The sequence below is a fragment of the Staurois parvus genome, unplaced genomic scaffold (genome assembly GCF_062004578.1).
Source record: "Staurois parvus isolate SC_StPar_1 unplaced genomic scaffold, SC_StPar_1.0 ptg000395l, whole genome shotgun sequence".
NCBI lineage: Eukaryota > Metazoa > Chordata > Amphibia > Anura > Ranidae > Staurois > Staurois parvus.
Genome location: NW_028318191.1, coordinates 2,484,985 through 2,505,732, shown reverse-complemented (window position 1 = coordinate 2,505,732; position 20,748 = coordinate 2,484,985).

The following is a 20,748-nucleotide window of genomic DNA, read 5'->3' as shown; positions in this document are numbered from 1 at the left end:
AAACTGCTCCGTTCTGACAGAGGAACAAATTTTGTGGGAGCTTGCAAGGAACTTGACATTTGTGTCAGCGACTCACATTTGCAAGACTTTCTCCAAGACAGAGGATGTACATGGGTCTTTAATCCTCAGCGCTCCTCACACAGGGGTGGGGTCTGGGAAAGACTTATAGGTATAGCCAGGCGAATCTTGGACGCTATGTTGCTACAAACTAAACCTGCTCGCTTGACCCATGAGACTTTAAGCACCTTTATGGCTGAGGTTACAGCTATTATGAATGCCAGGCCTATAGTTCCTGTATCCTCAGACCCAGATACATCTATGGTCCTTAAACCAGCAATGTTGTTGACTCAAAAGGTAAACTCTTTGTCTGCTCCATCTGGAAACATAAGTACAACGCAAGTTCATGCAAAGCAATGGAAGCAAGTGCAATGCTTGGCAGACACCTTTTGGAAAAGATGGAGGTGGGAGTATCTGTCAACTTTGCAGAGCCATAGGAAATGGACTGAGGATCGCCCAAATGTAAAAGTGGGTGATGTTGTTCTGTTGAAGGACAGCCAAGAGGGCAGGAATGAGTGGCCTGTAGGACTTTTAAATGCACTACCAAGCAGAGATGGCAAGGTTAGAAAGGTGGACGTCAAGATTATAAAAAATGGGACCGCCAGAATATATCTTAGACCTATCACTGACATTATAGTTTTAGTCTCAGATTAGCTAGGATTCCATTTTCCTGTTTATGTGTTTTTTCTGCATAGCAGTTGTTACATAGGTAGTGTCATAATAAATTATGCCAGACAGGGAGTGTTCTGCCCATATTGTTGAAAATAAATGTATGCAATGTTATGTGATGTTGCTGCCATCTAGTGGTCAGAGTTGTTATTATGCCTAGTTATATCAGGACTTGACAGGAAGTGGTAATTTTCACATAGAGACAGTAACCTTTAACCTGGAACTTCCTATCCTCCATTTCGTGACTGCTTCTGGATCTAGCAAGCTGCATACAGTGGAGCCTTTGAGCTATTCCTGGACTTATGACAGAATTGTCCTTGAGTACACTCACTGATGGGATGAAGCTGTTGTATAATGTTTAATGTACTGACACATATGTTTTGTTTGTGCTTATGTTTTAGTTTTACAAAGTTATTCAGAACAAAGAATACATACAGATGTATGATGTCTCACGTTTCTTGACTTCTGAATTATTGTTAGACTGTCTGACTAGTGTTATACAACAGTTCAATAACGCGAAGCAGAATAACCATGATTTGTAAGGACAGCACCAAATCTTCTAGGCATGGAATGAACAAGTTGGCCACATATTGCAACATCAGTCTTTTTCCATTCTTCAAGAACGACCTCTTTTAGAGCCTGGATGCAGGATGGAGAGTGATGCTCAACTTTTGTCTTCAGAATTCCCCATAGGTGTTCGATTGGATTCAGATTAGGAGACTTACTTAGCAGCTGAATCACTTCCACCCTATTTTTCTTCAGAAATGCAACAGTGGCCTTAGATGTGTGTTTTGGATCATTGTCATGTTGGAAAAATGCACAATGACCAATGGCAGGGAGTGATGGTAGCATCTTCTCTTTCTATATAGAATAGTACAGGGCTTGAAAATTCCGCTCACCCACTCATCAAATGCGAGGGGCAATCCTTATGTGGCGAGCACAGATGGAGCGGGTGGCTTGCAATGCGATCCCCGGGCCCCGGGGATCGATTTGCGCTCCACCTGCACTCCAAGCCTCATTGTGAAGCCAAGTTCCGGTTTCCAACTTCCGGCTTCTTCTTCGGCACCGCCATTACACTGGCAGCGCCGCTGAGGGGACAGGTGCAGGAGAGGTCCGCTCTCCTCCACTGAGAGGAGACAACCACTCTCCACCACCGCGGGGGACTCGAGGAGAGGTCAGCTCTCCACCACAGCGGGGGACACAAGGAGAGGCCCACTCTCCACCACCTTGGGGGACACGAGGCCCTCTCTCCACCGCCTTGGGGGACACGAGACCTGCTCTCCACCGCCTTGGGGGACACGAGGTTTGCTCTACACCACCTTGGTGGACACGAGGCCCACTCTCCACCACCTTGGGTGACATGAGGCCCGCTCTACACCGCCTTGGGGGACAAGAGGAGAGGCCTGCTCTACACAGCCTTGGGGGACACGAGCCCGCTCTACACTGCCTTGGAGTACATGAGGAGAGGCCTGCTCTACACCGCCTTGGGGGACACGAGGAGAGGCCCTCTCTACACCGACGTAGGGGACACGAGGCCTGCTTTACACTACCTTGAGGGACATGAGGAGAGGCCTACTCTACACCGCCTTGGGGGACACAAGGAGAGGCCCTCTCTACACCGACGTGGGGGACACGAGGAGAGGCACGCTCTACACCGCCTTGGGGGACATGAGGAGAGGCCTGCTCTACACAGCCTTAGGGGACACGAGGAGAGGCCCGCTCTACACCGCCTTGGGGGACACAAGGAGAGACCGCTCTACACCGACGTAGGGGACACGTGAAGGAGAGACCAGCCAACAGTGCACATCAGTACACCTGCCAGCTTATGGTAAATTATATTTTTTGTGCTGCTCTCTGGGGGCAAAATGATTTTGAAAAGAGTAAAAAAAAAACCCCACCAACAACGTTAAAAAAAAATAACCACACCATTTTAGTGCTGCTCTCTAGGGCCTAAATATTTCAAATAGTAAAAAAGAAAAGAAAAAAAAAAGCACAGCACACCTATGCATAATCAGCTTCAAATTTAATTTAAAATAAAAAAAAATATTTTCACTAAAATTAGTAGCTGACTATGAATAGGAACACATCCTCATAGGGTAGTGGTGAAAGTTATCAGTGCCCTCCCAGTTTTGACTGTGGTATCTTGTATCCACCCTGTTTATTTTCCTAGGGTCGCCATTGGTCTCTCACAATTGTAATGCATGGACAGACCCACCAAGCAAGCAGCTGTGCTCCACCCTGCTCCTGAAAGGCGGCCCAGCCAGCAGACACACTGGCCCTGATTCACTATTGGGCGTGGGCGCATATTTATGGGCTTAAGCCCAATTTTCATGGGCGTCCGTCCATTTTTGACCCTGCAACCTAATTCACTATTGAGCAGAGCCCATAAGCAGACGCCCAATCTAATTCACAAAAAGACACACGCCCGGAATCAGACTCACAAAAGCAGACTTGCTAAGAAGCACGTCTAACACCATGAAAAATCACTGTAGAGACATGTTCACTTAGAAATTTGCTTTGCCAAATATCAGGACTTCACTTTAAACAATATCTGCTATTTCCAAAAAAATTAAGAATGTGTTAAAAAACGTTTTTCTCAAGGAAATCGACACAGTAAAAATCTAGATGCCCGTGCAGTCTCTTTGGCAGATAGAACTGAGCATGTGCAGAACACATTTTAGTCCTCTGCCATGGGCGTTTGCTTTTTAGCCACTGACTAATAGTGAATCTGATTGTGGATTCCTCTGACAGCCGGCACTCGGTCGCGACTACTGTGTTTAATAAACAGCACTCAGCATATCTTCATGTAATCTAATTAGATTTCCTTCGTTTTAGTGATTATATTTTTGTTTCTTATCCTTTTAAATTATTTCTGTTATGATTTTACTTATTTTGAAGGTCTAGATAAAATTTATTTTGAAAGCTGAATGTAAAAATAAAGGTCCGCAATAAAAAAAAATAAAATAAAAATAACAGCGTGGGTCCCCCCTCTCATCCATACCAAGCCCTTCGGGTCTGGTATGGATATCAAGGGGGAACTCCATGCTGAAATTTAAAAAAAAAACAGCGTGGGTCCCCCTCAATATCCATACCAGACCTTTATCCGAGCATGCAGCCCGGCAGGTCAGGAAAGGGGGGGGGGGGGACGAGCGAGCGCCCCCCCCCTCCTGAACCATACCAGGCCACATGCCCTCAACATGGGGGGGTGCTTTGGGGCAGGGGGGCTCCCCCCCCCAAAGCACCTTGTCCCCATGTTGATGAGGACAAGGGCCTCTTCCTCACAACCCTGGCCGGTGGTTGTGGGGGTCTGCGGGCGGGGGGCTTATCAGAATCTGGAAGCCCCCTTTAACAAGGGGGCCCCCAGATCCCGCCCCCCCCCCCTACGTGAATGATTCTGCGGTACACGGTCCGCAGACTCATTCACAAAAAAACTAAGTGTGGTGTAAAAAAAACACAGTACAGGGTCTTTGACAAGTCCTTTATTAAAACAATGTCCCCCGAAGTAGATCCAACGTCAATCACGGCGGCGGCGGTGGCGGCGGCGGCGGCGGCAGGGACCCGAAAAAAGAAAAAAAAAAAAAGGTTCGGCTCCAGTCCGAGGCTTCCAACCTAGTGAAGAAGAGGCTAGCTGACAGTTCTTATATAGGTATGGGGCGGGGCCAGCCGGGCACATCATCCCCGCCCCTTACCTATTTGAGAAATATCACCCTGTCTCTCCACTGAGGCTAACTAGCTGAATGCAGGAGACAGTCTGACATTTCTTATATAGGTATGGGGCGGGGCCAGCCGGGAACAGCAAGCATGTGACATGGGGCGGGTCACTCAGATGATGTCCCCGGCTGGCCCCGCCCCATACCTATATAAGAACTGTCAGCTAGCCTCTTCTTCACTAGGCTGGAAGCCTCCGACGGGAGCGGAACTTTTATTTTTTTTTTCGGGTCCCTGCCGCCGCCGCGATTGACGTTGGATCTACTTCGGGGGACATTGTTTTAATAAAGGACTTGTCAAAGACCCTGTACTGTGTTTTTTTTACACCACACTTAGTTTTTTTGTGAATGAGTCTGCGGACCGTGTACCGCAGAATCATTCACGTAGGGGGGGGGCGGGATCTGGGGGCCCCCTTGTTAATGGGGGCTTCCAGATTCTGATAAGCCCCCCGCCCGCAGACCCCCACAACCACCGGCCAGGGTTGTGGGGAAGAGGCCCTTGTCCTCATCAACATGGGGACAAGGTGCTTCGGGGGGGGAGCCCCCCCTGCCCCCCCTGCCCCAAAGCACCCCCCCCATGTTGAGGGCATGTGGCCTGGTATGGTTCAGGAGGGGGGGTGCTCGCTCGTCCCCCCCCCCTTCCCTGACCTGCCGGGCTGCATGCTTGGATAAGGGTCTGGTATGGATATTGAGGGGACCCACGCTGTTTTTTTTTTTACATTTCGACGTGGAGTTCCCCCTTAATATCCATACTAGATCCGAAGGGCTTGGTACAGATGGGAGGGGGGACCCACGCTTTTTTTCTATTATTTATGCAATAAAGGGAATTATTTTACATTCAGCTGTCAGTGGGGAACCCCGCTGACAGATGAAACATTAACTCATGGCTGTCGCTCCTACAATCCCGCATGAGTTATGTTATCAACTCATGCGGCGTTTTAGTAGTGAAAACCAATGCAGCGCTCATGTTTCAGCTGTCGGCGGATTTCCCCACTGACAGTTGAATGTCAAAGTATTGCAGGGATTTAGAAACAGTTCTTTAAATAACTGGCGTGGGGTCCCCCCTCCCATCCATACTAAGCCCTTCGGGTCTCGTATGGATGTTAAGGGGTACCTCCACGCTGAAATTAAATAAAAAACAGCATGGGGTACCCCCCAAAATCCATAACACATACTTATCCGAGCATGCAGCCCGGCAGGTCAGGAAAGGGGGGGGGACGAGCGAGCGCCTCCCCCCCTCCTGAACCATACCAGGCCACATGCCCATACCAAATTATTCAAACATTTGTAAACAGACCAATTAACTGAAATGGTTTGGCATTTGTACCCCAAATATGACGTTCCCTGAGGCGTTGGTAAACCGAGGTACGCCTGTATTAGTATTGCAATCCTTTGTATTGGGATACATAGAACCAACATACATCTGAATTGGCAACATAGCACAACATTTGTGTCACATTGGAGATATCTGGCTAGTTAAACTGACCATGCCCAGGGACCTAGGATTGATTCACAGCACAGAAATACAGGCTGGGTTAGCAATGTAGCTCCGTGGGTTAGTGGTTAGCACTGCTGCCTCACAACTCTAGGGTTGTCGGTTCGAATCCCAACCCCGGCGAGGTAGTAGCATGATCTCTGTGTGTGGCTGTCTTCACATACATGTTCTGGCAACATCTTTGCATTCTGTCTAAATGATCCCTAAAATGTGAATTAGAATGAGGCCTTCTCTGTTGAAACACCTTCAAAGCTGCACCTTATGTGAATGTCATACAATGGTATAAGATAAGGGCCTGAATCACTAATAGATTTGATAATGATGGTTTACACTCCACCCACTTTTGTGAAGGATTTGGCAAGCAAAGAGCTGACAGAGAGAGAGAAGAGTGAGACGAAGAAGAGTGAGCAAGAGATACATATGAAGAGTGATAAAGAGAGACATTCAGAAGAGTGAGCGAGAGAGAAGAGCGAGCCAGTGAGATGAAGAAGAGTGAGCGAGAGAGAAGAGCGAGCCAGTGAGACGAAGAAGAGTGAGCGAGAGATACATACTGAGGAGTGATAAAGAGAGACATTCAGAAGAGTGAGCGAGAGAGAAAAGACTCGGTTGGTGAATCCACACATCAAACTTGTCACAAATCCTGGCGTGCATTTTTCCCCCAAATGCATAGCAGACCCTTATCCCAGCAGGCAGGTACCGCACGCCTTCAAAGATTTATTTCCTTTGTTGATTTTCCTGCTTCGCTCACACTATATGCAATTGAAAATTACTCTTTAAGTTGCCAATTTTACTGTGTTTTCTAGAGAATTACTAACTAGTTGTGTTTTCAATTGTGTGTAGCATTGCGATTTCTATTTGAGTCTAGATGTTAAATTGCTAATAAATGGCCACAATTCTCAAATACCTTTGAACTCTCGCTGCAACAAATGGTGTATGTTAATACACTCACATTCATTATATCCAATATCAGGTACGATGTCAATGCACAAATCGCACCTGAAATTGCACACCCTGGATGTGACTTGTCATGTGATTGGCATGGCCAGCAGCTTGCTCTTTGCATGGCAAATTGCACCCAATGTTACTGGGGGCCAACACCACTGTCACATCTAATCCGATGCGGCAATTGTCCAACTTACAGTGAAGTTGCACGAGTTCACAATCCAATTGGATGTGAACAGAGCCTACAGTGGCCAATAGGGTGCGACTTGGTCTACGATTTGCAAGTCGCCTGTCATGCCAATTGCATGGCAATCGCAAACAATGTTACTGGGGGCTACCCGGTCACATTAAAGCAGATTTCTAAGTGGTGTTATTGACACCACAGTCACATCATGTGACTTGCATAGAAGTTGCATGATTTCAAAGTCGGGGTACATGGTGATTTCAAGTGCAATTTGCAAGACATTCGACATCGATCTCTCAGCAAATTGCATGAAAAGTAGTGTATTCATTACTCTATTATTACTTGCGGCTCCTACCAAGTTTGAACCACAACAATATGAACGCTCCAATAGCGTGCTCATTGAGTGGGACTTGGCATGTGATTTGCACAACATGCAAGTTGTAAATCGTCTGCAAAGTCGCACCCTATTGTCTGCTATTAGAGTGACCACATGGGTGCGTTTCAAACACTGATTTCTATAGTAGTACATGTACTACTTTAGTGGCAATTTGCATAGAGATCTGTGTCAGATGTCTTGAAAATTGCATTGAAATGGTCAACTTTACTGTAAGTTGCATGATTTGTAAATCAGCTTTGCCCAGAGTGTAATGTTTGGTGATGTTTGATTTCTGGAGTGTTTTACCAATTGATGGGAAATTCACCATACTAGTCAAATCGATTTGTCATTTTCAGTATTGCATACAAGATGTGGTCATGTGACTGTCTTAACTCATGCGAGAATCTGGAGGGAATTGTGACCATAGTAGCAATAAAGGTTCCAATTGGGGTTCCCTTTCACATCCCTGCTCAATGTTCTGTTGTATGCTGCACACGTACATTTCACTGTATATATCTTTCTGATTTGTGGGGCCTGTATACCAAGGGTTAATGCAGGTAGGAAGAGGATTCATCAGGTGAAAACACTTTCACTGACCAAACTAAGGTCAGTGGTGGGTGTGGCTTCATTGGGTGTGGGGCCTTGTTTGGCGCGCTCCAAATACAACCTAGCTTATATAAAGATGTGCAGTAGGGAGTGATTTGGCCTGTTACTAGGCCGGGTGGTTTGTGACTAAGTCCTTGCTTGTAGTGGTTTGGGGGAGGAAGAGATTTTGTGCTGAATTGCCCCAGACACCACTCAGGCTGTGTTTGGAAGTGGGCTGGAAATGTTTGCATATTTTTGGCCTTGTAAAGTGTGTTTGTGTGTTATTGCACAATGATTGTGTTTTTTTCTCTTTGCATTGAAAGCCTCACACATGTCAATCGTTTTGTTTAAAATCTGCTCTTGTTTTAATTTTGCTTGCTTATTTAGACTCAAATGCTTTTTTCTTACAAACCTGCTGACAAATGTATGTGTAGGGTGTTTGTAGAGGTGGGAGGGGTTTTTCCACATATGTCTTGTTTTCTTTATATTTTGATGTGTAGACTTTTTTTGTGAATGGATCTTTATACTAAATGATTGTGTAAGTAAACCTTATGTGCACGAAAATGTTACTTGATTCATCTTCCCCTTTGTTTCCTGCTATAACCTGAGCACACACAGTTCATTAGAAGTATCTTTAGATTGTAAGCTCTTATGAGCAGGAGTGTTTTCTTTTTGCCACATCAATCCTATTTTTGTGACTCACCAAGATATTGACTGTACCTACTTGTTCCTGCTGACCAAATAAATGAAGATATATTTGATCAATAAATGTTTCACCGATGTTTTTGTGTTTATTTTATGTTCAATATATGAACAACCTTAATAGTTACTTTGTATACTTATATAATCTGCTCAAATGTAGCTTGTAAGAGCGTGAATATGCAAGTGGGTGCAAACTGGCTTTTTCAAAACCAAACAAAAAAATAAAAAACCTGCTTGCACCACAATATTGTTATGTACTAATGAATATGTCACATTCACTGTGCAGCCAGCTACAGGTTTTCTACAATTTGATTTACAGTAATAAAATAGTCCCCACTGTATGTTGATTTTTGGCCTTTGGCAACAAATATATATTAGCCAAGGTTTAAAAAGAAAAAAATCACTAAAACACACATTCGCGAAAGCTATCATAGCCGTGCATAGAAATGAGCGATCGTGCATAGATATGCGCGATCGTGCACAAATAAACGCCAAACAGGTGTCCCCCATGGCGCACGAGCAGCTATCCTCCTGGAAGTCCGTCATCTGGTGCGCGCGCACCCGGAAGTGGTTGTTGGGAGTGTAAGTGGATGAGAAGTGGTTGGAGGTTTTGTGTTGGTTGAAAATTTTGATAACTTTATTGGCATTTGGACATGGCGAGAGCACAGTTCTCAACTGAGGAGATGATCCTTATATGTAAAGTAACTGTGGCCATTGCAAATATGTTTATAACATGTGAGGGACAAGTAATTGTAATTTTGTGGGTGGGGCCTAGCAGAATCTCACTTGGTGCACATGCTACTTATCTGTACATTAGCTCCTGGGTATTGATGGGTCAATTATATTAACCACTTGCCTACTGGGTACTCCTACCCCCTTCCTGTCCTGGCCAATTTTCATCTTTCTGCACTGTTACCCTTTGAATGACAATTGTGCGGTCATGCCACATTGTACCCATCTTAAATTTGTATCAGTTTTTTCAGACAAATAGAGCTTTCTTTGGGTGGTATTGACTTGCTGCTGTGAGTTTCACTTTTTGCTCGATAAACCACAAAATAGCTCATAATGAATAAAAGTCTGTTTATATTATAACATTTGGTAAACTGGTAATTTAGCAACACTGATGTGCGTTGATGAGGCGGCACTGCTGGCCACAGGTGGGCGGAACTGTTGGGTGGCACTGGTGGGCACTGATCATCGGGGCCGACCCCTGCTTTGATAACTGCTGGTTCTCGGCAGTACTTTCCACACATTCTGACAGCGTGATGAAAGTGCAGCCAAGACCCTGCAAATGCATTTCCCGGTGATCAGCGTGTCATTGGACATGGCTGATCACATGGTAAAAAGCCGCTGTGATTGGTCTTTACCACATCACGTGATCAGCTGTGTCCTTAGGACACAGCAATCATGGAGAGTGCGTTCTGCCAGGATGTCATATGACACCCTCCCAGAGCTGCCTGGATGCAGTGTAGCGTTATTCGGCTATCTGCGGTCACCAAATAGGTAACCAGCTAGGCCTTCATGGCTAATCTTTGAATATCTGGACATGTATACTGCGTATAATGCATTACATTCTACAATGTGTTGGTGTACATGGTATAACAGTGTGCAATGCGTTGCTGGATTCTGCATGACAGTGGACAGCGTATCACAGTGTGCAATGCGTAGCTCCAGCCTGCATGACAGTGTACAGTGCATTACAGTCTACAATGTGTGGGTGTACACGGTATCACAGTGTGCAATGCGTTGCTCCATCCTGCATGACAGAGTACAGTGCATTACAGTCTACAATGTGTGGGTGTACACGGTATTACTTTGTACAGAGTATTACAGTGTGCAATGCGTTGTACACTGCAGTGTGCACTAAAGCATTTTACACTCATGCACTGTACACACTAACGCATTTGACATTTCTAGTGTGCAATGCGTTCGTGTGCAATGCCTTGGACAGTACAATGCATTTGCAGTATTGGTGTATGTTTATTAAGCACAGATAATTCATCTGATTTTAGTTATCAAGGAGAAGTCTTCTCTGTCCCCCTGTTTATGAGGTGGAGGACAATTGTTTTCCGAAGAGGAGAGGAGACTTTTTTTCAAGGAGATCTGTATAGATTTCCAGAGATATGTGTAGATGGTTGAGGGGCTGCATGTGATCTCCGGAGATAATTGTGATTAATGATCACCTGAGTTAAACCAGTGAATGAAAAGTGTAAAAAAACATGGATTGAAAATAATCTGCACTGACCACTGTGCTTTGTCAAGCCACATATTGGCACATTCTGGTGTCACACAGATGCGATGTGAAATTTGCAGTGTTTTCTGTGCAAGCGCTGCACCGCATCACAACCGCAACCCCTTCATGCCACCTGCTGCGGCTTTCTAGGTGAAGTTACCAACACACCAATATTGTTACACAAAGCGTATTGCAATTTGCCAAATTGGATGGCATGCCTATTCACACCCATGTGCATACCCTGAAAAAGGGTCCTGCACATTTTTGGCCCGGATGCGGTGCAATTTGAGGTGTGCAAAATGTTTGTCTCTAATTGCAACGCACACAAATTGCATGTGATTTGCCCAGGAGTGCGGTGTTAGACCACAATGCATGTATGTGAAGCCAGAATAAAAGGATGTGGATTTTGTCTATTTTTACTTGCGCATGTTAACATTATGGAAGTGCGTTATTCTTCTGTTTAACATGCTATAGAAATGCAACATGCATTTGGATGGAGTGTTTTTGTATGTGCATTTTGGAAGTATTCTAAACACACATTGACCCTAGGGCCACACCATATCTTATGCAGGCCATAGATGGGTCGAAAATCGGCCGATTTTTCGGCCGAAAATAAAATCGGCCGATTTTCGGATCGTTAGTGGGCTATTTGTTCGGCCGTTTTTCGGTATTTTGGCAGATTTTTTTTTTTGGTAAAGTTGGAAAAAAACGGCCGAATTTGCCGATCGGCCGATTTTCGCGGCAATGATGGGCAAATCGGCCGATTTTTTTACTGATAAAAAATCTGCACATGAGCAGTGACCTGCAAGAGGAAGACAAAAAGAAGAAAAAGAAGAAGAGGATGATGATGATGAAGATGATGAAGAAGAGGATGATGATGATGAAGAAGAAGAAGATGATGAAGAGGAAGAAGAGGATGATGATGAAGAAGAAGAGGAAGAAGAAGGATGAAAAATGAGAGGAATTCCAGTATGGCAAAAAGTGTCCCTGCAGAGAGCTCCGCTATTTCTTTGACAGTTCCTTGACATTTACAGCGGTTGCAACATTGTATCTATTTGTTTCCGAATAAAAACATCTGTATCCGAAATGGATACAAATACATTGTTGCAACCGCTATAAATGTCAAAGAACTGTCAAAGAAATAGCGGAGCTCTCTGCAGGGACACTTTTTGCCGGCTGTAGACGGGATGAAAATCGGCCGATTTTTTTTTTTACCATTGCTGGTAACGTCGGCCGCTTGAACAACCGATTTTTCATTTTTTAAAAGAAAAATCGGCTGTTTTTCTCCCCGTCTATGACCTGCATAAGCATTAGTGTGCCTGGGGGAGGGGGGGCCTTTGGCCTTTCCAAACACAGTAGATGCTCCAAGAATGTTTCCTTGAACTCTTGAAATGGTTGAAAAGGAAAGACACTCTAGATAGCCTGCACTGAGAATTGACTGTCATGATGACGTGTCAATGATTATTTGCTCTCATTTTTCAGGAGTGGTACTGCTTGCGGTTGAAGCTGGTAGAAATCCACCTTCACGTCCTCCACTCACCTTCACTTGTGGCCAGTGGATATTTTGTGGCCGCAGGCAAGAACTGGCATGGAGGACCTGCATAATGACCCTGGCATGCCAGAGGTGGTTTGGAAGCAGCACAGCAATTTGACCATCCCTTTCCTCTATGTTGGTTTTAGGGTGCAGAATTGCTTCTCGTTCGTGAACGGACTGTCGCCGGATATCAGAGTCCCCATATTTTCAAGATATGTTTTAGCCATGTTGGCTTATTTTTATGTTATTTTCCAAGTGTGTCGCACCTAACCGCACAATAGTGTGGTGCCATGCGTATTTGTGGCTGTGAATGGGGCTGTTTTTAATAGACGTGTGTAGGTGCAACAACGTTTTCATCATGGTACCTGCGCACATCTACATAGGGCATTGCATTTCTTTGCTGTGCTGGAAAATGTGTGTTCTTGCATGCGTTTCTGCACCACCAATGGTGTGAACAAGTCCTAAGGGCTGGTTCACACTATAGAAACAGTCTAGATGTGTTCCTGATGGGGTTTTTTCATGCCCTTTTGGCATGCATGTTTAGTGTGTTCCAGTACATTTTGGATGCGTTTTGGACATGTTTACATTGCATTTTTGTATCCCTTCCACTTATTTTTTTCTATTTTCTTTGTATTCAATGTAGTTAGGGACATGTGCGTTTTAGTACATTCAAGGACGTTTCAATGTGTTCCAGTACAGTTCTGTGCAGAAACAATGCAGCGCTGATGTGAACTATGACATTGACAACCATATAACCTTCTTTCTGTGCGTTTGTGATGCTGAAAAAGCAACTGAAACACATGTAGTGTGAACTGGCCCTAAAGGTTATTAGAGGTCAGGGAACAGGACTGACCAGGAATTGTGAATTCAATCAGACTAGTGGTGAGATACAATCAGCAATTGTATAATAATGTGAGATCTGAGCTGTAGCTGATAGAAAATGAGACACATTCACTTGATCAGTAAATAGATAGTTAAAGAGTGGGGCGGTGATCCATAGATTTGCATATGGGACAGGTGATGATGGGGTGGGGGAGGGGGTCAAGTTGTATAAGGAGACAGATTTAAAAGAGAAAAAAGTTACAATGAAATATACACGGCATGAAACTTGCACATGACCTAATTGGCAGAAGAACAGTACGCAAGTAACATTCATCCACTTTCTAGTCACTAGGCAAAATCATAATTGATTGATCAATATTCCTGCCACAACCCAGAAAATTGATCTCCATTTTTTTGGGATGTTGCCAAGACTGGGATTAGAACCCATGACCCAAGTGCTGTAAGTTCTGAGCTCTAACCACTAAACCACTGTGGGAAACACAGTTTGAGCTATAATGTAGAATAGTTACATTGTTTAAAAATGATAAAGCGAGCGCTGGTCAAATGATATAGACTAGTAAAATGGTATTACACAATATAAATAAATATAACCACGAACAGTAGTGCATGAACTCGTGAAAGGTCCTCCACCCCTGTGACAGTGTACTACACTATTGAGCACCTTTCTGGCTCCTGTGGCTGAGCTAATTCCTCCCCAGGACCATTTGGGCACCCACCCTGATGGATGGATGGATGGAGCTGGATGACTAACCCATAGCTGCCAGCATACCGCTGCACCCCCAGATGTGCGATGTGTATAACCCATGCACATTAATACTTTTTTTCTGGTGAGTGTAGACCAGTCCCAAGGGTGGTTTACCTTTCACGAGTTCATGCACTACTGTCCGTCACGGAGAGACCACACGTGCCATTCATAGGCACTCTCTGAGTTGGTACTCTCACACGAAGGACATTCCATTATTCAGGAATGATTCTATGAACTTATTTTAGCACGATTTACCAGTTTACATCATTATTGCAATTCTTTGCACTTTTTGGTTTTTACATGCGTTCATTATTGATCACATGCATTTATAGCGCTGCACTTGTCTTTAACATAGAATAGTTATGTGATTAAAGAGAATGAAGATATATAACTATATTGGGAAATTAGAAGTATATAAATTATTTGAGATATAAGTGTGAAAATGTTTAACATTTGAATATAGAATGTATGACATTCATTAGTAAATGCAATACTTTCCTGATCATTTTGGAGAAACAGCAAAAAAAAAAAAATAGCAAAAGAGAATTTTCAGAATGTAATAGTACAGCTGTATTAGAATTTTCTATCAGGAAAACGCCAATGTTAATAAAGCCCGCGCTTATGCGCCATCTAGCGAATATATCCGGTATTGCACCTAAAGATGTGCCAGATGGGATACCTCATTCACTAATGGCAAAGTAGTCAGTAGACGCTCGTTAATGAGCTTGCTAGACGCTGGTCAGACGACTGATTGATTGACCGGAGTCTGCCTGAATGGTCAGACTCTGCTGATAGACTCACATCTTAGTGAATCAGGGCCACTGAGCCACCAGAGGAGCCTTCAAGCAGACCAGCCTTCAATCAGGCCAGCCTTTAATCTGAATTGCCGTTAATCTGAACTGCCTTTAATCTGAAGGGGCGTTGAGCTGAAATGCCGTTGAGCTGAACTGCCATTGAGCAGAACTGCCTTTAATGTGAACTGCCATTAATGTGAGCTGAACTGCCATTGAGCAGAACTGCCGTTGAGCTGAATCGCCGTTGAGCTGAACTGCTTTGTTTAATCTGACCTGCCGTTGAGCTGAACTGCCTTTGATCTGAACTGCCTTGTTTAATCTGAACTGCCGGTAAACTGACCTGCCATTGAGCTGAACTGCCATTGAGCTGAACTGCCTTTGATCTGAACTGTCTTTGATCTGAACTGCTGTTGAGCTGAACTGCCTTTAATCTGAACTGCCGTTGAGCTGAACTGCCTTTTTTAATCTGAACTGCCATTGAGCTGAGCTGTCTTTAATCTGAACTGCCGTTAATCTGAACTGCCGTTGAGCTGAACTGCCTTGTTTAATCTGAACTGCATTGAGCTGAACTGCCTTGTTTAATCTGACCTGCCCTTGACCTGAACTGCCTTTGATCTGAACTGCCTTTGATCTGAACTGCCGTTGAGCTGACCTGCCATTGAGCTGAACTGCCTTTGATCTGATTTGCCTTTAATCTGAACTGCCATTGAATTCAACTGCCTTGTTTAATCTGAACTGCCGTTGATTTGAACTGCCTTTAATCTGAACTGCTGTTAATCTGAACTGCCGTTAATCTGAACTTCCATTAAATAGAACTGCCTTGTTTAATTTGAACTGCCGTTGAGCTGAACAGCCATGTTTAATCTGAACTACCGTTGAGCTGAACTGCCTTGTTTAATCTGAACTGCAGTTGAGCTGAACTGCCTTGTTTAATCTGAACTGCCATTGAGCTGAACTGCCGTTAATCTGACCTGCCGTTAATCTGAACTGCCGCTCAGGTGACCTGCCATTAATCTGCCTTCAATCAGACCAGACTTTAATCAGGCCATCAATCAGACCAGCCAGCAGACCAGACTTTAATTAGGCCATCAATCAGACCAGCCATCAATCAAGCCAGCCAGCAGACCAACGTTTATTAGGCTCAGCCAGCAGAAAGGCCTATAGGCAGCCAAGACCGGCCTTGACAGTGCAACTAGCATAATCACATGTAATGGATGATCTTCTTCAGCCTGAGTCATCTGTGGCAGCCCAGACGTAATACAAAAAGTGGTCCTAATTTCCAGTATTCAACCCATATCTCATGCCTGTGAGTTTTTCCTTATTTTTTTTTTTGGTCTCCTTGTTTACACTGCAACATGAAACAGAGCAAATTAAGATTTTTTTTACAGAAAAAGATCATCCTACTATTGTGGAGTCCCAATCAAACCCTATAGGAAAAGAGAATGAATCAATAGCTAATTCAGTTGCTAGTTGTAGTTTGCCACAAACTTCCACTGCCGTAATAACTAAAAAGAAAAATGATGGTGATGCTGGAAAGACCGTGAAAAAAATGCTGTTTTAGTACACATTGGCTGGATCAGTTTTCCTGGCTTGCTTACTCCAAGGAAAATGATACAGTTGTATGTAAAGTTTGCAGTCGGTTCCCCCAAATTTCAGATGAAAAATGGGCAAATGGTGTAAAAGCTCCATTTAAAAGGAAAACTTTTGTATGGTATGACAAATGTAATAAACACAAAGAGAATATTGATAAGGCAAAGGCTAGAGACAACCCTGAAGAAAGACCTTTAGCTATGTGTATCAGAAAAATGGACACAGCAATGTTTCAGCACATGACACACACGTTTAACATTGCTTATTACGTAGCTAAATGTGAAAAGCCATTTCTAGATTTCCCTGATTTATTAACATTGAGTGCCAAACTAGATGTGCCAGTTCTGCAGAAATATGGAAATAATGTTCAATGCAAACAATTCCTTTATTTCATTGCAAGAATAATCAGAGAAAGTCTTGTGGCAAACATTAAAAAGTCACCTTTTGTTGGTATCATGATTGACAGATCTACAGATCGAACCTACACTGAACATGCAAACATTTCTGTCCGTTATGTTTTAGGAGACGTCAAAGAAGATTTTTTGGGTACATTTGCGCTAGAAAATGCTACAGCCGAAGGTTATTTCAAAGGATTGACTGCCTTTGTGGATAATTTGCATCTTAATTACAGAGGCTCTTCATGGGTTGCAGGCTTAGGAACGGATGGAGCTGCAAGCATGCTTGGCCACAAGTCAGGTTTAGCAGTCCAGATGAAAGAAGTCTGCCCACAGATGATCAGCATACATTGTGTGGCTCTTCGCTTGCAGCTTGCGATCTTGGATGTTTGCAAGGAAATGCCATACCTACAAACATTCGATGAGGTGGTGAAGCGTGTTTTCAAATATTAGCATTGCTCAGCAAAACACCTTATGCAACTTAAAGATCTCGCAAACACTTTAAATGAGGAAATCTTGAAAATTAAAGATGTACACACCGTGCGCTGGTTATGCAGCAAAGTTGAGGCCTTGCGTGCTTTTCTGCAAAACTGGAAGACAGTAGTGAGCCATTTTGAGCAGAGATCAACTGAGGGATCATCTGAATCTGCTAAAGATAAGGCACCCTTAAAGACCTGAAACAGCTGAAGTTTGTGAAACTTTTGCATTTCCTATTCGATTTTTATAGCAAGCTGAGGGTCTTCAGAGCAAGGAACTTATGATCTGTCAGGTAAAAAACAAACTAGAACATGCAGTTAAAACTCTTCAGGATCTTTCTGCTTTTTGTCATTCAAAAAAATCTTTTTTTTGGTGTTTTTTCTTCATGGAATAGATTGCAATCCACACACAGCCATTGAAGTGGTATTTTGCATCAGAAAAAGGGTATTACACAAGTCTTGATCCTGCTGTACAAAGAAAACCATAGCAAATCTTGATGTGAAACTGTTTTCCTACTGCTTTTTGTCATTCAAAAAATCATTTTTCGGTGTGTTTTTTCTTCATGGAATAGATTGCAATCCACACACAGCCATTGAAGTGGTATTTTGCATCAGAAAAATGGTATTACACAAGTCTTGGTCTTGCTGTATAACGAAAACCATTGCAAATCTTGATGTGAAACTGGCTTCTTACTGCTTTTTGGCATCCACAAAATGATTGTTTGGTGTTTTTTTTCTTCATTGAATAGATTGCAATCCCCACACAGCCATTGAAGTGGTATTTTGCATCAGAAAAAGGGTATTACACAAGTCTTGGTTCTGCTGTACAACACAAACCAATGGCTGCTCTATTAGAACATCTTTGTTAAAATGTTTACTATTGTTATGCCATGTTTTTTGGCATCTAAATAAGCACTTTTTTGTTTTTTCTTAATGCACTACTTCTCTAAGCTCTCTTTTAATAAGATGCTGGAGATAAAAAATGCAAAATGTTTACTATTGTTATTTCTTTTATGCAATGTTTTTTGGCCATCAAAAGAGGCACTTTTTTCTTTTTTCTTAATGCCACACTTCTCTAAGGTCTCTGCTGGAGATAAAAAATACATGTTTACAGTAACTATTATTCCATGTTTTTTTACATCAAAATAAGCACTTTTTCTTATGCTATACTTCTATAAACTAAACTTACATCTTTTAAAACAGACTTTAGTTATTAAAGTCTCTTTTTAAAGATGTAGGAGATAAAAAAAAATACAAAATGTTTACTACAGGTTTAAAGCTGTAAAACTTGATATTTTGATTGCACCCTTGATTGCTATTAAGCTATTGCTGTTATGTTTAAATTGACATAATAAAGCTATGTTATAATTGCAGTTTTTTATATTTTGGACTCTTTATTCTAAAGAAAAATGTAATTTCATAAGCTTCAAGGGGGAGTGGTTGGGGGCAGGGCTTGGGGTGGGGTTAGGGGCAGGGCTAGGGGCAGGGCTTGGGGCAGGGTTGGGTGGGGCAACTGGTGGAGAGTAAGGTTTGTGCCTGGCTAGTAGGTTTAGACTCGAAATTTTAAGCCCTATGAAGTTTTGATATGCAGTAATATTCACTCTGGATGGTATGGTTAAAGATCCAAATGTGCTTAAAAAGAAGAGAGGTAGAAGAGAAAAAGAAGGAGAAATAAAAGAAAAGATAAAGGACGTGTGAGGGAATGTCCTACTACCTTACTAATTCTGTGCACACTCTCCACAGAGCAGTCTAAACACAATAATAAAGAATCAGTGGGAACATCCACATTTCTCACTATTCCATCAATACCACTCAACCTTAAATCAGTAGACTCATACCTGATAATCCCAACATCAAGGTGGAGATAGAAAAAGACCACCCACGAGTAATAATTCTGCAGTATCACTAAATTGCTTGTCCAGCAACTCTTCAGTGTCAGTCACCAGGATCATCCGCATATGGCTCCTATAATCACATAAACATGTGGCCATGTTCAGTAAACAATGCTGTCCCCTGCTCAAACCACTCCAAACAACAAGCCACCTCAAGTGTGGCCGAACCAAGAAAAACATTTAAGATTCCAGCTGGAGATCTCCCTCTATAGTTTTAATAAGTGGCAGAAAGTTGCAGTCAATAATGGCAGAATGGCAGGTATTATCCATATCACCAAGTATTTAAGAGCAGAGGATTCCCTTTTAACCATTTCAATACCGGGCACTTTTATCCCGTTCCTGCCCAGGCCAATTTTAAGCTTTCAGCGCTGTCACACTTTGACAATTGCGCGGTCATGCAACACTGTACCCATATGAAATTTTTATCATTTTTTTTCACACAAATAGAGCTTTCTTTTGGTGGTAATTTAATCATTACTGAGTTTTTTATTTTTTGCTTAATAAAACAAAAAACACCTGAACTTTTGAAAAAAAAAACACATTTTTCTTTGTTTCTGTTATAAAATTTTGCAAATAAATAACATTTTTTCATAAATTTAGGTCAAAATATATTCTACTTAATTTCTTTGGTGAAAATAATAATAATAATTGAATTTGTAATTTTTTTTCAAATGTTTCTATTGTTTTTTTTATTTTTTATTACATTTTTTTTTTACTATTTTCTTTTTCAGCACACTGTGACCAAAGCAATACAATGTTACCATAGTAATACTGAACTAGAAAAGCTACGATTTCTGGGGAAATTGTGTGAAGTGTTCTTGCCTCCACCAGTAGTCTACAACTGGAGTGGGCAGAGTAACTGGGTGGAGTGGATTGAGTAACTTTTGTGTGGTTGGAGTGGCTGGAGTAACTGTGAAAAGGTTGGACTGGGCAGAGTAACTTTATGGAGTGGGCACAGTAACTGTGTGGAGTGTTTGGAGTGAGTAAAGATAGTAAACATTACAATAACCAATTGATTGATCAAATTTAAAAAGTGCACATGGCAAGCTTGATAGAGTGAGAAATGCATTTCAACTTTTAATTATTTATATAGCACATTTAATTGCAATGTTGTTGCCCAAAGTGCTTCACAGTTACATTAAAACATACATTTATAAAAACATTAGCAGCATTATCGCCTCAAATACTCTCTACTGTAGAAAACTTATTTCCAAAGCTTTAACCAGAAGCCGGCCAAACTGTCACAAATTCAAAATTAGATTTCAAATAAGGCAGAGAAGAGCGGTTAAAAACAAACTGCTCCAAATTGCTCACTTCACTAGCGTCTTCAAATGGTCGTAGTTTTAAAAACTATAAATCCTACAGCAAAGAGCTTTATAGTGTGAAAATCACAAGACCCAGACCTACATTGTGATGCATAGTATGTCTCTGAAATATTAAAAATGAAGGCACAGTCGCAGTTTAGAAATTGCCCTTCAAATTTGAGGTGGCTAGAGTGGAGTTTCAATGAATATTAATGGGAAATGTGA